Genomic DNA, 14,474 nt, shown 5'->3' on the forward strand with positions numbered 1-14,474 from the left:
CTCTTGAATAGCAAGACAATCTTCAAGCTTCCCTTTGAGCCCACCTTGCTCAAATATTAAGCCCACCACCAACAAGCTAGAACCACTCTAATTTTGCACTAGAAAAATTAGAGCATTTTTTTTTTAGAAGTGTATTGTTTCCTCTACCAAAATGAAGAGAAAAATTGGAGAGAGTTGTCATGGAAGATTTCGGCCATATGCATGGGGAAAAGGGGAGAGGTTTCTTGGTAGTGCAAAAAGGTTGTGGGAAAAGGTGTTGTGTATTCCAAAGGCATGCCATGCCTTGGATGTTGCAAAAGTTGTCTCCCAACTTTTCACCTCCCATGCATGCAAATCTATTTGGGCTTGTAACAATTACAAGGCCCATGGACTTTAATTTAATTGTCTCAAACATTTTTGAGCCCAATTAAACATTACTTGATTTTACTCAAGCCCACTAGTTTAATAATTATTTCTAATTGGGCTATACTAGACCCTATGTAGTTTAATTAATCCAACACTTGAATTAAATTAATTATTTGGACTCTACTAGGTCCACCAGTGTTTAATTAATTCAACACTTGAATTAATTTAATTTTAGTCCATAATTATTTTTATGAAAATCACAATTTTCAAATACAATACTTGTTTGGCAAACTTTTAATTTAGGAACACTTTCTCAAATTAAAAGTTATATTCTCTCATAGTAGTCATACTTCTATTTTTCCTTACGCTTATAAACTCATTTATAAGCCGTTCAACACTTTGAACTATTTTAAATTCTCAACGGGATCTAGAAAGCTAGTACTTGTGTGGCCCTCAATGGTTCATTGATACAACTAGCCGTGGGTTCACATCTCCATGTGATTCGAACTAAACATGTCCTTATATGAGCATACCCCAATTGCTCCATTCTTAAATATCAACTCCTTGATAATAAAAACGTCAGAACTCAAGTCTGATAGTACCCAACAAATCATGTAAAACGCCTAGCAGCATCGCTTACATGATTCCCTAGGTATCAAATGATAGTGCCTGCAAGAACCATTCAATTATGGTTAGCGTACAGTACGGTCCCTTCAACTCATATATCCCGACCGATTCGACAACCATTGGTTTATCGAGAGTTGTCAATGAATCGATACTATGTGTCATGTTGTAGTTGCATCGATGGTGTAATCTATGAAATCCTTTTCATAATTACCACCATATCTGATCAGAGATTTCAACCTACATACACATGAGAACACATAGGATATCCATACCCGAAGGTAAGCGGTGAATTTCTGACTACAATGCATCGACTCCTATATGTTTCGACGGAACACCCAACCTTGCCACCTGATGATCTCATGAGAGTCGGTAAACAAGTCAAAGTGTAATTCTAGCACATAGAGTCTCAATGTTGTCTTGGGTCATAAGGACTAATGGTGTACAACCATAAACTAGGACTTTTCCACTCGATAAGTTAGAACCACTTGGAAAGTCCTTTATGGAGGGTTGTTCAGTGCATTCTACCAGGAGCACCTATCTGCATGCTCGGACATCACAATGTCCCCTACCAATGAAACATGGTACTCACATCGCAGATATTAGTCTTTAACTCGAGCGGCCTATATCCTTCTTAGCGGCGGCTGAATCGACTAGGAACTGTTTAGAATATACAGTATTCCAAATATGAGTTTCCTGATACTCATCATATGAGCATCTCATATTCTTTCTACTATTTGTATATTCAAGTACTTTATCCATGCAATTAGCATGGGTATACAGATAAAGAAGTGCCAAGACAATAAATTCAAATATTATTAAAATAAAGACTGTTTTTACATAGAGTTTAAACATGAACCCTCGGCCAACACTTGGCTCGACGGGCACCTACTCTAACAATCTCCCACTTGCACTAGAGCCAACTACCCATATGCTTCAAACCCATCGATTCGCGATGCTTCTCGAACAATGGTCTAGGTAAAGGCTTAGTTAGCGGATCAGCAACATTATCTGCGGAGTCGACTTTGTCAATCATGACATCTCCTCTTTCCAGGATCTCTCTGAGGATGTGGTACTTTCTCAATACGTGTTTGGACTTCTGATGAGACCTCGGCTCCTTTGCTTGAGTAATGGCTCCCGTGTTGTCACAAAACAGCGGGACAGGAGCAACTCCATTAGGAATGACGCCCAACTCTTGGACGAAATTCCTTATCCAAACAGCCCCCTTTTGCTGCAGCTGATGCAGCAATGTATTCTGCCTCAGTGGTGGAATCCGTTGTACTGTCTTGCTTGGAACTCTTCCAAGAGACAGCAGCACCATTGAGCATGAATATGAATCCAGAGGTTGACTTTGAGTCATCAATATCGCTTTGGAAGCTAGAGTCGGTATAGCCTTCCAATTTCAGATCTCCACCCCCATAGACCAAGAACAATTTATCGGTTCTCCTCAAATACTTGAGGATGTCTTTCACACCTTTCCAATGTGGAAGACCAGGGTTCGATTGATATCTACTCACTACACTTAGTGCGAAAGACACGTCAGGACGTGTAGATATCATCCCATACATGATGCTACCAATTGCAGATGCATATGGAACGCGTGTCATCGCCGCTATCTCTGCATCAGTCTTGGGAGACATAGACTTGGATAGGGACACGCCATGACACATTGGTAGATGTCCTCTCTTGGACTCATCCATCGAGAACCGCTTCAGGATGGTATCAATGTATGTGGACTGGGTGAGACCAAGCAATCTTTTTGATCTATCTCTATAGATCTGTATTCCCAATACAAAAGATGCTTCACCCAAGTCCTGCATCGAGAACTTACTTGCTAACCATATCTTAGTTGATTGCAACATTCCTACATCATTCTCAATGAGTAGAATGTCATCAACATACAGTACCAGTAATGTCACAGCACTCCCACTGACATTCTTATACACACAGGGATCCTCAAGATTCTTAGTAAAACCAAACTCTTTGATTGTACTATCGAATCTAAGGTTCCAACTCCTAGATGACTGCTTTAGACCATAAATAGATCTTTGAAGTTTGCATACCATATGCTAACTTCCGATAGATGTAAACCCTTCGGGTTGAGACATGTAAATCTCTTCCTTAATATCCCCATTAAGAAAGGCTGTCTTGACATCCATCTGCCATATCTCATAGTCATACCATGCAGCTATGACTAACAATATCCTTATAGACTTGAACATTGCAAGTGGAGAAAAGGTTTCCTCAAAGTCAACTCCTTGTCTTTGAGTATATCCTTTTGCCACCAATCGCGCCTTGAAGGTCAATACCTTCCCATCCGCCCCAAGTTCCTTTTTGTAAATCCATTTACACCCTATGGGAACAATTCCCTCAGGTGGATCCACGAGATTCCGCACTTGGTTCGAATGCATGGAATTCATCTCAGATTCCATTGCTTCAAGCCACTTGGATGAATCGGCATCAGATAATGCATCCTTGAAGGTTCTTGGATCACATCCATGGATAGGCTCATCATGGCCCTCTTCAAAAAGCAGACAATACCTCATAGGTGGTCTCGAGACTCTCTCGGATCTTCTAGGAGCTTGTATCTCCTCTCTTGGCTCTTCAGGTGTGGGTTCTACAATGGTGGGTGTCTCTCGAACTTCTTCGAGTTTTATCATCTCCCCTTTTCTATCCAATAGAAATTCCTTTTCCAAAAATGTTGCATTCCTAGAAACAAACACCTTTGTTTCTTGGGGATGATAGAAGTAATATCCAACAGAATTCTTTGGATATCCCACAAAGTAACATAAAATGGATCGACTATCCAATTTATCTCCCACTACCTGATTCACATAAGCAGGGCACCCCCATATTATAAGATAAGAATATTTGGGTGGCTTACCCATCCATATCTCATATGGAGTCTTGTCAATTGCTTTTGAATGGACATTGTTCAACAACAGTGCCGCTGTCTCAAGCGCATATCCCCAAAAGGATGGCGGCAACTCCGTGAACCCCATCATAGACCGAACCATGTCCATCAAAGTCCGGTTACGACGTTCCAAAACACCAATCAACTGTGGTGTAGCTGGCGGAGTCCACTGTGAGAGAATCCCATTCTCCCTAAGATACTCTTGGAACTCGGCACTCAAGTACTCACCACCTCGATCCGATCGAAGTGTCTTGATGCTTCGTCCCAATTGCTTTTCTACTTCACTTCTGAATTCTTTGAACCTTTCAAAGGCTTCAAACTTGTATTTCATCAAATACACATACCCATACCTCGAAAAGTCATCGGTAAAGGTGATGAAGTAGGCATGTCCATGCTTAGTGGTGATGCTAAGCGGACCGCACACATCGGTATGGATCAAATCCAATAACCCCTTGGCTCGCTCCACATGGCCCTTAAAGGGAATTTTGGTCATCTTTCCTTTTAGACAGGATTCACAAGTCGTGAGAGCATTAATATCAGACATATCAAACATGCCCACTCCCACTAGCTTTGAAACGTCTGCTTATTCGTTTTGCTAAAAAAGTACTAGAAATTTTTTTTAACCTCACTTAGCATCGGCCGAACCATAAAATATTTTTGACATCATTTTAAAAATAAACATCCAACTGCCATTTAAAAATCCAAAGGAAAATATTTTAAAGCATAAAATCGCCAAACATTTTACCAACCTAAAAACATTATTTGAAAAGTATAGCCCATACTATAACCTCTCAAAAATCACTCATAAATAAATTTTCGTAAAAATATCTTTAACATTACGTAAAATCATAAATCATAACTAGTGCGAAAAATTAGCGTAGGTCCTCGGGTTATGTGCACCTTCAGTCCAGTCAGATCAACCATCAAGACCTCCAAAAACATTAACATCAAAATCACCTGCATCAATCACACCTAGTGAGTCTAAAGACTCAACACGTAATATCCTTGATAACAAGTAATACGTAATACAGTTAACATATAACAGTGAAAAATACTTGTACTTAAAATATCGTTTTCATGAAGATGCATAAACTTTAAACAATAACATTTTCGTAAATATTTTCATGATGCATAAACTTTAAATAAAAGCATTTTCATAATCATTTTCATGATGTATAAACTTTAAATAAAAACATTTTCATAATGATGCATGAACTTTAAACATAAACATTTTCATAAACTTAATCATATCATACTCAACATATTCATATTCATATTATCATCAACATATACGTATTCTTTTTTCTTTTCGTTGAATTCAGATCGTTAATTGTGACTTTCGTCTTCATCTACGTCTACGTCTACGTGTTGAGCGATGGATCCATCTACATGTAACCACAGTACTGGGCGGCGGGGACACCAGCAACACTCTCACCGGTCAACTGGGCCTTGGCCTTACGTATTAACATATCATCGTATACATCTACATGTCCGTATCCAAGGAAACACGATCGTCGGGCTTCCACTGGGACCATAACCCTCACGAAATTTCCAATATATCATCGTATTAGTCACAATTACTTCACTTCCTTCAACGTTTCATATTCTCATCACTTTATAAAATTTAAACATGCATATAACGTTTTTCTTTTAAATCAAGCATGCAACATGTCTTTTAAATGTCTTCCTTAATTCATAAAAATCCCATGGATATTTAAAAAAAATCATAATTTAATCATTAACATTTCATAAACATTTAAAATGACATTTTACCCTCAAAACATGTAAAATAATATTTTAACATATTAAATCATAAACATATAGAATTTCTTAAGCATTTAAAATATCATTTTAAAATAAAAAAAAATCCATAAACATCCATAACTATAGAAAATAATCATATTAGCACATAAGACAGCATTCAGGACACTGGCATGACGTTTACTAATTTCTAGGTGTAAAATGACCGTTTTACCCCTGGACGTATAATTTCCCGTTTTTGACTTTTTCTTAAGTTATTTGACTCTAACATGTCCCAAATAATTATTTAAGCCAACATGAATTTTCTCATATTTTTATATAGCTTAAATCGAGGGTTTTTAAATTAATCTTTAAATATAACATATTAATGCGTTTTAATCTCGAATTAAACCAATCCTTAATATAAAATTCCCAAATTCAAAACTTAGACTTTTAATAATTATTTAAGCTTAAACCTAATTTTCCATAATTTTATAAAGCTTAAAACTAGGCTTTTCATTTAACTCGTTAATTAGCGTTTCGTGCGACGATTAAATCACGAATAAATCCAAAACTCATTATTTTGATCCCAAATTTTTACCATAACCTTTTTATGATTTATTCTACCCTTCCAAGTTATAAGCCACACCAGTGGACCCATGGATTTAATTTTTAGTTCTTAAATCTCGTTTTTGACCCTTAACCGAACACACCGAGCCATCTCCTAATTTACTCGAGCCACGCCCGAGCCACCTTGAGCCAAAACCTAGCCAACCCACCTAGGGACCCTACTGACCAAGCCCAGCCCGTAAAACAAACCCTGGGCCGCTCATAAAGCTCCTGGAACTCGTCCCTTATGTCTGCACGTTTGAGTGTGTGTGCTTCCTTGCATGTTTAGGACTCCTAACCCAACTAGGACTTTCCCATCCGAGCCATTACCGAGCCCACCTGACCCTAACCTTCCTTGGACCATGCCCAGACCATACCCAGACCATCCCAAGCCCCTAGACCAGCGCACAAGCCACCTGAAGAAGGCACACCTGTACGTGACTCTATGATGCAATCCCCCCCACGTTTTCTGTTGCTAGCCACCCAACCACCGAGCCGCCCCTTGAACTAGCCCCCCAAGCACTCTACTAGGACCCTAAGGACCCAACCTAGCCCAGCCCAAGCCCCCTGGCCGAGCCCTTTCTCCTTGCACCAGCTTCTGAAACCTGCGCGTGACTTGTTCTCTCTCGGGTGGAGCTAGGACTCCTCCCCAGCCTCTTTCCTCGAGTCCTAGCATGGCTAGGACTCTTACCTTGTCATCCACGCCCCTAGCTAGTCCCTAGTCCCAGCCGAAGCCAAGGCCAGCCACCCTAGCCCTTAAACCGTGCCCCTCAAAAACCATGACAGTAAGGTGGTTCCAGCTTGTGTTCTATTTCATTTTCAGCATTTTGTGTGTGTCTAGGACCCTTTAAAACGTGTAAAACATCCCCTAACAATTCCTAATCATGGCAGCCCCTTTGACAACATAACAAACATGTTTTTGGATGAAAAATCAAGAGTTTAGAACACATATATGCATAGTTACGAAAATATCAAGTTGTGTGCCTTGTTTTCTTTCAAAACATGTTCCAATAAATATTATGATGTGATTAATATTTGAAGGAAAGAAATATGGCGTGCCTTTGCGTTTTAAACGCACGATTTTTCGTTGACAAATCGAAGAACGACGACGAGGAACGACGGCTTGAAAAACTTTAGCAAACTTGATGCTCTTCCCTTTGAAATTTCGAAACCTTTACTATCAAATTGGGAGGTGTTGTGCCGTGTATAAATTGAAGTTTTTGGGAGAGAAGAATTCAGAATGAGGCGTGTGTTATTGTGTAGTAATGGGGAGGGTTTTAACACTTTAAATACTTAATTAGGCACTAACAAGGCTTAGGCCTATTAAACACCCAATTTAGGCCCATAAGTGCCTAATTAAAATATTAAAAATATTTTTGTTGAAATAAGTTTGTGAATTTATTAGCCGGGTTGCCAAAACGTTCGTATTTTTGTTGAAAATCCAATACCGATAAAATTTACGTCCCGGCGTAAAAAATCACCTCAAAACTCCATATTTTTTTTAAATAAGAAAAAACATCTCCCTTAATTAAAATAATTAAAAACAATTATTTTATAAAAACATTTTCTATTTTTCAGCCATCGGTCTCCGTTCCTCGATCGCAACTCGAATAACCTTTAAAAATATATTTTAATGCAATCATGTAAAAAAATATATTTTAAACATGTAAATGCACCACATAATTAATTTATGTAACTAAAAAATTTAATTAAAATACACAAGGAATTTAATAATTGTATGCATGTGGTTCGCGTGCACTATTAAATTTTCGGGGCGTTACAATCTTCCCCCCTTAAATTGAATTTCGTCCTCGAAATTCGCTTATCCTTAATAACCTAAAGTTTAGATTTAATTCTAGGATCCCAAAAATCCACGCTTCCGCTGCGCTACTCTGATAAAACTTAAGTTATAGAATATCCTTACGTCTCCTTGATCCCAATTAAATTTTCCTGCTAAATCCTTATTTGCAAATCGCAACTTAAAAAGACCCATAATAACTTAGTATTGTTACTATTATAACCTCGAATTTCAACTTCTTTTACAATTCCCAATAATAAAAGATGGATGACCATACTTATCGAATATTATTTTGCCTTAATTTATACCCAAAATATTCATCAACTTATCAAATTTCAATCATAAAATCCCAAACACATCCGCTAACGCTTAGATTTTTCAAGCCTAATATCGATTCATCCTTAAAAACTCTTGATTAAAATTTTTTTTATAATACTAAAACCAAGATATCCCAAGGTTCTGGATATTCTTAGAAGTCTAAATCATCAAAGTTCTTACCATATAACCCATTCAATTCGCACTTATTGCTAAACTAGTCCTCAAATTCTGTAATAATTGCAAAACAAATTCTTAATTTCCTCAAAAATCATCCTAACTGGTTCTTAATTTCAAAAATCCTACGATTAACACATAAGTTCTTGGCATTCTTAATTTTCTTCTACGGGTTTCCCATAACATAATTTCGATAAATTTAAACTTATTTATCCAAAAATCAATTCCTATAACAAATATTACATTTCATCAAAACTTAAAATCCCAAATTATACATTTTCTTACTCCCAAGTCATTGCAAATCCTCGAATCATTATTTCTTATGAGAAATTCCCAAAATTCAATTCAACTAGTAACCATGAATCATAAATATTTTCTTAGAAAATCTACGTGTCCCAAAACATTCATAATATTCATGATTAACTTATAGCCCAAAAAGTAGAACGTCAATACTAAAACCCAAAAATCAACATAGTCTAATTCCACCACAAAACCAACATGCGTTGAAATCAAATAATTTCTTATCTTATAGCTTATCACGTATAAAAATTCTGAAGCATATAAAACATATATCCTCGTAATGCTATTAAACATGTGACGTGAACATATAATTAATTTGATCATGTAGGTAACAACATATAAATCATATATAGCATGTAAACTTATAATTTGAGGCTTGACGACTGAACTTCCTGGCGCTGATGGTGGCACAACCCTTTACAGAACCTTTGCTCTGATACCAACTGAAACGTCTGCTTATTCGTTTTGCTTAAAAAGTACTAGAATTTTTTTTTAACCTCACTTAGCATCGGCCGAACCATAAAATATTTTTGACATCATTTTAAAAATAAACATCCAACTGCCATTTAAAAATCCAAAGGAAAATATTTTAAAGCATAAAATCGCCAAACATTTTACCAACCTAAAAACATTATTTGAAAAGTATAGCCCATACTATAACATCTCAAAAATCACTCATAAATAAATTTTCGTAAAAATATCTTTAACATCACGTAAAATCATAAATCATAACTAGTGCGGAAAACTAGCGTAGGTCTTCGGGTTATGTGCACCTTCAGTCCAGTCAGATCAATCATCAAGACCTCCAAAAACATTAACATCAAAATCACCTGCATCAATCACATCTAATGAGTCTAAAGACTCAACACGTCAAATCCTGGATAACAAGTAATACGTAATACAAGTAACATATAACAGTGAAAAATACTTGTACTTAAAATATCGTTTTCATGAAGATGCATAAACTTTAAACAATAACATTTTCGTAAACATTTTCATGATGCATAAACTTTAAATAAAAACATTTTCAAGATGTATAAACTTTAAATAAAAATATTTTCATAATGATGCATGAACTTTAAACATAAACATTTTCATAAACTTAATCATATCATCCTCAACATATTCATATTCATATTATCATCAACATATACGTATTCTTTTTTCTTTTCGTTGAATTCAGATCGTTAATTGTGACTTTCGTGTTCATCTACGTCTACGTCTACGTGTTGAGCGATGGATCCATCTACATGTAACCACAGTACTGGGCGGCGGAGACACCAGCAACACTCTCACCGGTCAACTGGGCCTTGGCCTTACGTATTAACATATCATCGTATACATCTACATGTCCGTATCCAAGGAAACACGATCGTCGGGCTTCCACTGGGACCATAACCCTCACGAAATTTCCAATATATCATCGTATTAGTCACAATTACTTCACTTCCTTCAACGTTTCATATTCTCATCACTTTATAAAATTTAAACATGCATATAACGTTTTTCTTTTAAACCAAGCATGCAACATGTCTTTTAAATGTCTTCCTTAATTCATAAAAATCCCATGGACATTTAAAAAAAATCATAATTTTATCATGAACATTTCATAAACATTTAAAATGACATTTTACCCTCAAAACATGTAAAATAACATTTTAACATATTAAATCATAAACATATAGAATTTCTTAAGCATTTAAAATATCATTTTAACATAAAAAAAAATCCATAAACATCCATAACTATAGAAAATAATCATATTAGCACATAAAACAGCATTCAGGACACTGGCATGACGTTTACTAATTTCTAGGTGTAAAATGACCGTTTTACCCCTGGACGTATAATTTCCCGTTTTTGACTTTTTCTTAAGTTATTTGACTCTAACATGTCCCAAATAATTATTTAAGCCAACATGAATTTTCTCATATTTTTATATAGCTTAAATCGAGGGTTTTTAAATTAATCTTTAAATATAACATATTAATGCGTTTTAATCTCGAATTAAACCAAACCTTAATATAAAATTCCCAAATTCAAAACTTAGACTTTTAATAATTATTTAAGCTTAAACCTAATTTTCCATAATTTTATAAAGCTTAAAACTAGGCTTTTCAATTAACTCGTTAATTAGCGTTTCGTGCGGCGATTAAATCCCGAATAAATCCAAAACTCATTATTTTGATCCCAAATTTTTACCATAACCTTTTTATGATTTATTCTACACTTCCAAGTTATGAGCCACACCCGTGGACCCATGGATTTAATTTTTAGTTCTTAAATCTCGTTTTGGACCCTTAACCGAACACACCGAGCCATCTCCTAATTTACTCGAGCCACGCCCGAGCCACCTTGAGCCAAAACCTAGCCAACCCACCTAGGGACCCTAGTGACCAAGCCCAGCCCGTAAAACAAACCCTGGCCGCTCAAAAAGCTCCTGGAACTCGTCCCTTATGTCTGCACGTTTGAGTGTGTGTGCTTCCTTGCATGTTTAGGACTCCTAACCCAACTAGGACTTTCCCATCCGAGCCACCACCGAGCCCACCTGACCCTAACCTTCCCTGGACCATGCCCAGACCATACCCAGACCATCCCAAGCCCCTAGACCAGCGCACAAGCCACCTGAAGAAGGCACACCTGTACGTGACTCTATGATGCAATCCCCCCCCAAGTTTACTGTTGCTAGCCACCCAACCACCGAGCCGCCCCTTGAACTAGCACCCCAAGCACTCTACTAGGACCCTAAGGACCCAACCTAGCCCAGCCCAAGCCCCCTGGCCGAGCCCTTTCTCCTTGCACCAGCTTCTGAAACCTGCGCGTGACTTGTTCTCTCTCGGGTGGAGCTAGGACTCCTCCCAAGCCTCTTTCCTCGAGTCCTAGCATGGATAGGACTCTTACCTTGTCATCCACGCCCCTAGCTAGTCCCTAGTCCCAGCCGAAGCCAAGGCCAGCCACCCTAGCCCTTAAACCGTGCCCCTCAAAAACCATGACAGTAAGGTGGTTCCAGCTTGTGTTCTATTTCGTTTGCAGCATTTGGTGTGTGTCTAGGACCCTTTAAAACGTGTAAAAACATCCCCTAACAATTCCAAATCATGGCAGCCCCTTTGACAACATAAAAACATGTTTTTGGATGAAAAATCAAGAGTTTAGAACCCATATATGCATAGTTACGAAAATATCAAGTTGTGTGCCTTTTTTCTTTCAAAACATGTTCCAATAAATATTATGATGTGATTGATATTTGAAGGAAAGAAATATGTCGTGCCTTTGCGTTTTAAATGCACGATTTTTCGTTGACAAATCGAAGAAGACGACGAGGAACGACGGCTTGAAAAACTTTGGCAAACTTGATGCTCTTCCCTTTGAAATTTCGAAACCATTACTATCAAATTGGGAGGTGTTGTGCCGTGTATAAATTGAAGTTTTTGGGAGAGAAGAATTCAGAATGAGGCGTGTGTTATTGTGTGATAATGGAGAGGGTTTTAACACTTTAAATACTTAATTAGGCACTAACAAGGCTTAGGCGTATTAAACACCCAATTTAAGCCCATAAGTGCTGAATTAAAATATTAAAAATAGTTTTGTTGAAATAAGTTTGTGAATTTATTAGCCGGGTTGCCAAAACGTTCGTATTTTTGTTGAAAATCCAATACCGATAAAATTTACGTCCCGGCGTATAAAATCACCTCAAAACTCCATATTTTTTTTAAATAAGAAAAAACATCACCCTTAATTAAAATAATTAAAAACAATTATTTAATAAAAAAATTTTTCTATTTTTCAGCCATCGGTCTCCGTTCCTCGATCGCAACTCGAATAACTTTTAAAAATACATTTTAATGCAATCATGTAGAAAAATATATTTTAAACATGTAAATGCACCACATAATTAATTTATGCAATTAAAACAATTAATTAAAATACACAAGGAATTTAATAATTGTATGCATGTGGTTCGCGTGGACTCTTAAATTTTCGGGGCGTTACAAGCTTGTTCATCCTTCTTAGGGAAATATGTCCTAATCGAGCATGCCATAATTGTGCCAAATTTAGAGTATCTTTTTTGCGCTTGTTTGTTGTTGTTATAGCTTGGACATTGTTAAGTGGAATATCTTTTAATTTTAAGGTGTAGAGATCGTTTTCAAGTTCTCCGGTACCAATTAAACATTCGTTCTTGTAAATGTTGCAAACACCTTTGCTAAATAAACAAGAAAATCCATCTTTATCAAGCATAGAAATGGAAATAATGTTTTTCACCAAGTCTGGTACAAACAAAATATCTCTTAAAACAAACTTAAAATCATTGTTCAAATGTAAGTAAACATCTCCTACAGCCTTGGCAGCAACCCTTGCTCCATTGCCCATCCTCAAGAAGGTCTCACCTTCCCTGAGCCTTCTACTTCTTCCTATCACCTGCAAATCATTACAGAGATGTGAGCCACAGCCGGTATCCAATACCCAAGAAGTAGAGTTAATTGAAATGTTTATTTCAATGTAGAACATACCGTTTCCAGAACTCTTCTGGGCAAGATATTCCCGGCAGTTACGCCTCCAATGTCCAGGCTTCTTGCAGTGATAACAGATGTCAACAGTCTTGTCAGTCTTCACTGGTGTGGCAGCCACAACGGGACCCGGAGTCTGCCTCTTCAAGGGCACGTTCTTCTTGGGACGTTGGAAAGAATGCTTCTTTCTCTTCCCACGTGGATCGGTCTTCGTACCAGATGAAAAACCCATATAAAGAACCGACTTCTCTTTCTTGATGGTGGACTCAAAAGTCACAAGCATGTTCACCAACTCGTCAAGGGTCGGCTCCATCTTGTTCATATTGAAATTCACCACAAAAGGATCAAACGAGCTAGGCAGTGACAAAAGCAACACGTCAGTGGTCAACTCCGAAGGCAACATCAAATCCATGCCAACGAGCTTGTCCACGAGCCCAATCATCTTTAGGCCATGCTCATGGACTGAAGCCCAATCTCGCATGCGTAAAGTGATCAGCTCCTTGACCGTAGCATGCCTAAGAGGCCGAGTCTGCTCACTAAAGAGCTCCTTGAGGTGCAAATGAATGTCAGCAGCACTCTTTGCACCCTCCAAACGCCTCTGCAGCTCATCATTCATAGAAGCTTGCATATAACATTTGGCCTTCAAGTCATGGTCACACCAATCCTTGTAGGTCTGCAATTCCTCAGGAGTGCAGTCAGTCGGAGCCTTATCAGGGGGCGACTCTGTCAGTGTATATGCAATCTTTTCCGAGTTCAAGACGATTTTCAGATTTCTTAGCCAAGTGAGGTAATTAGGTCCAGTTAATACGTGTTTTTCGAGTATGGCAGAAAGCGGATTGCGAATTGAAGACATTGTCAAATAGTACTGAAAAGTAAACAGATAAATGTTAATGACTATTTTAAAATATTTAGTAAGATATAAAGTATGGACTTTAACTTTATAAAAGTTTAGTCCCACTGTTTTGACATCTTTCACTACCCTCTAGTGAAAACGGGAAACTTCTTTCCTCAGTAGGTACGCAAGATCCAATTAACGAATCATGATCTCGAATAATATTAGCCAATCACAATTCCTAAAAGGTAGTTTCCAATTGCATCACAATGCAACCCTCTACGTAAACTTTTGTCTCACGTTTGATTAGGACCC

The sequence above is a fragment of the Primulina tabacum genome, chromosome 12, assembly GCF_025594145.1.
Source record: "Primulina tabacum isolate GXHZ01 chromosome 12, ASM2559414v2, whole genome shotgun sequence".
Classification (NCBI taxonomy): domain Eukaryota; kingdom Viridiplantae; phylum Streptophyta; class Magnoliopsida; order Lamiales; family Gesneriaceae; genus Primulina; species Primulina tabacum.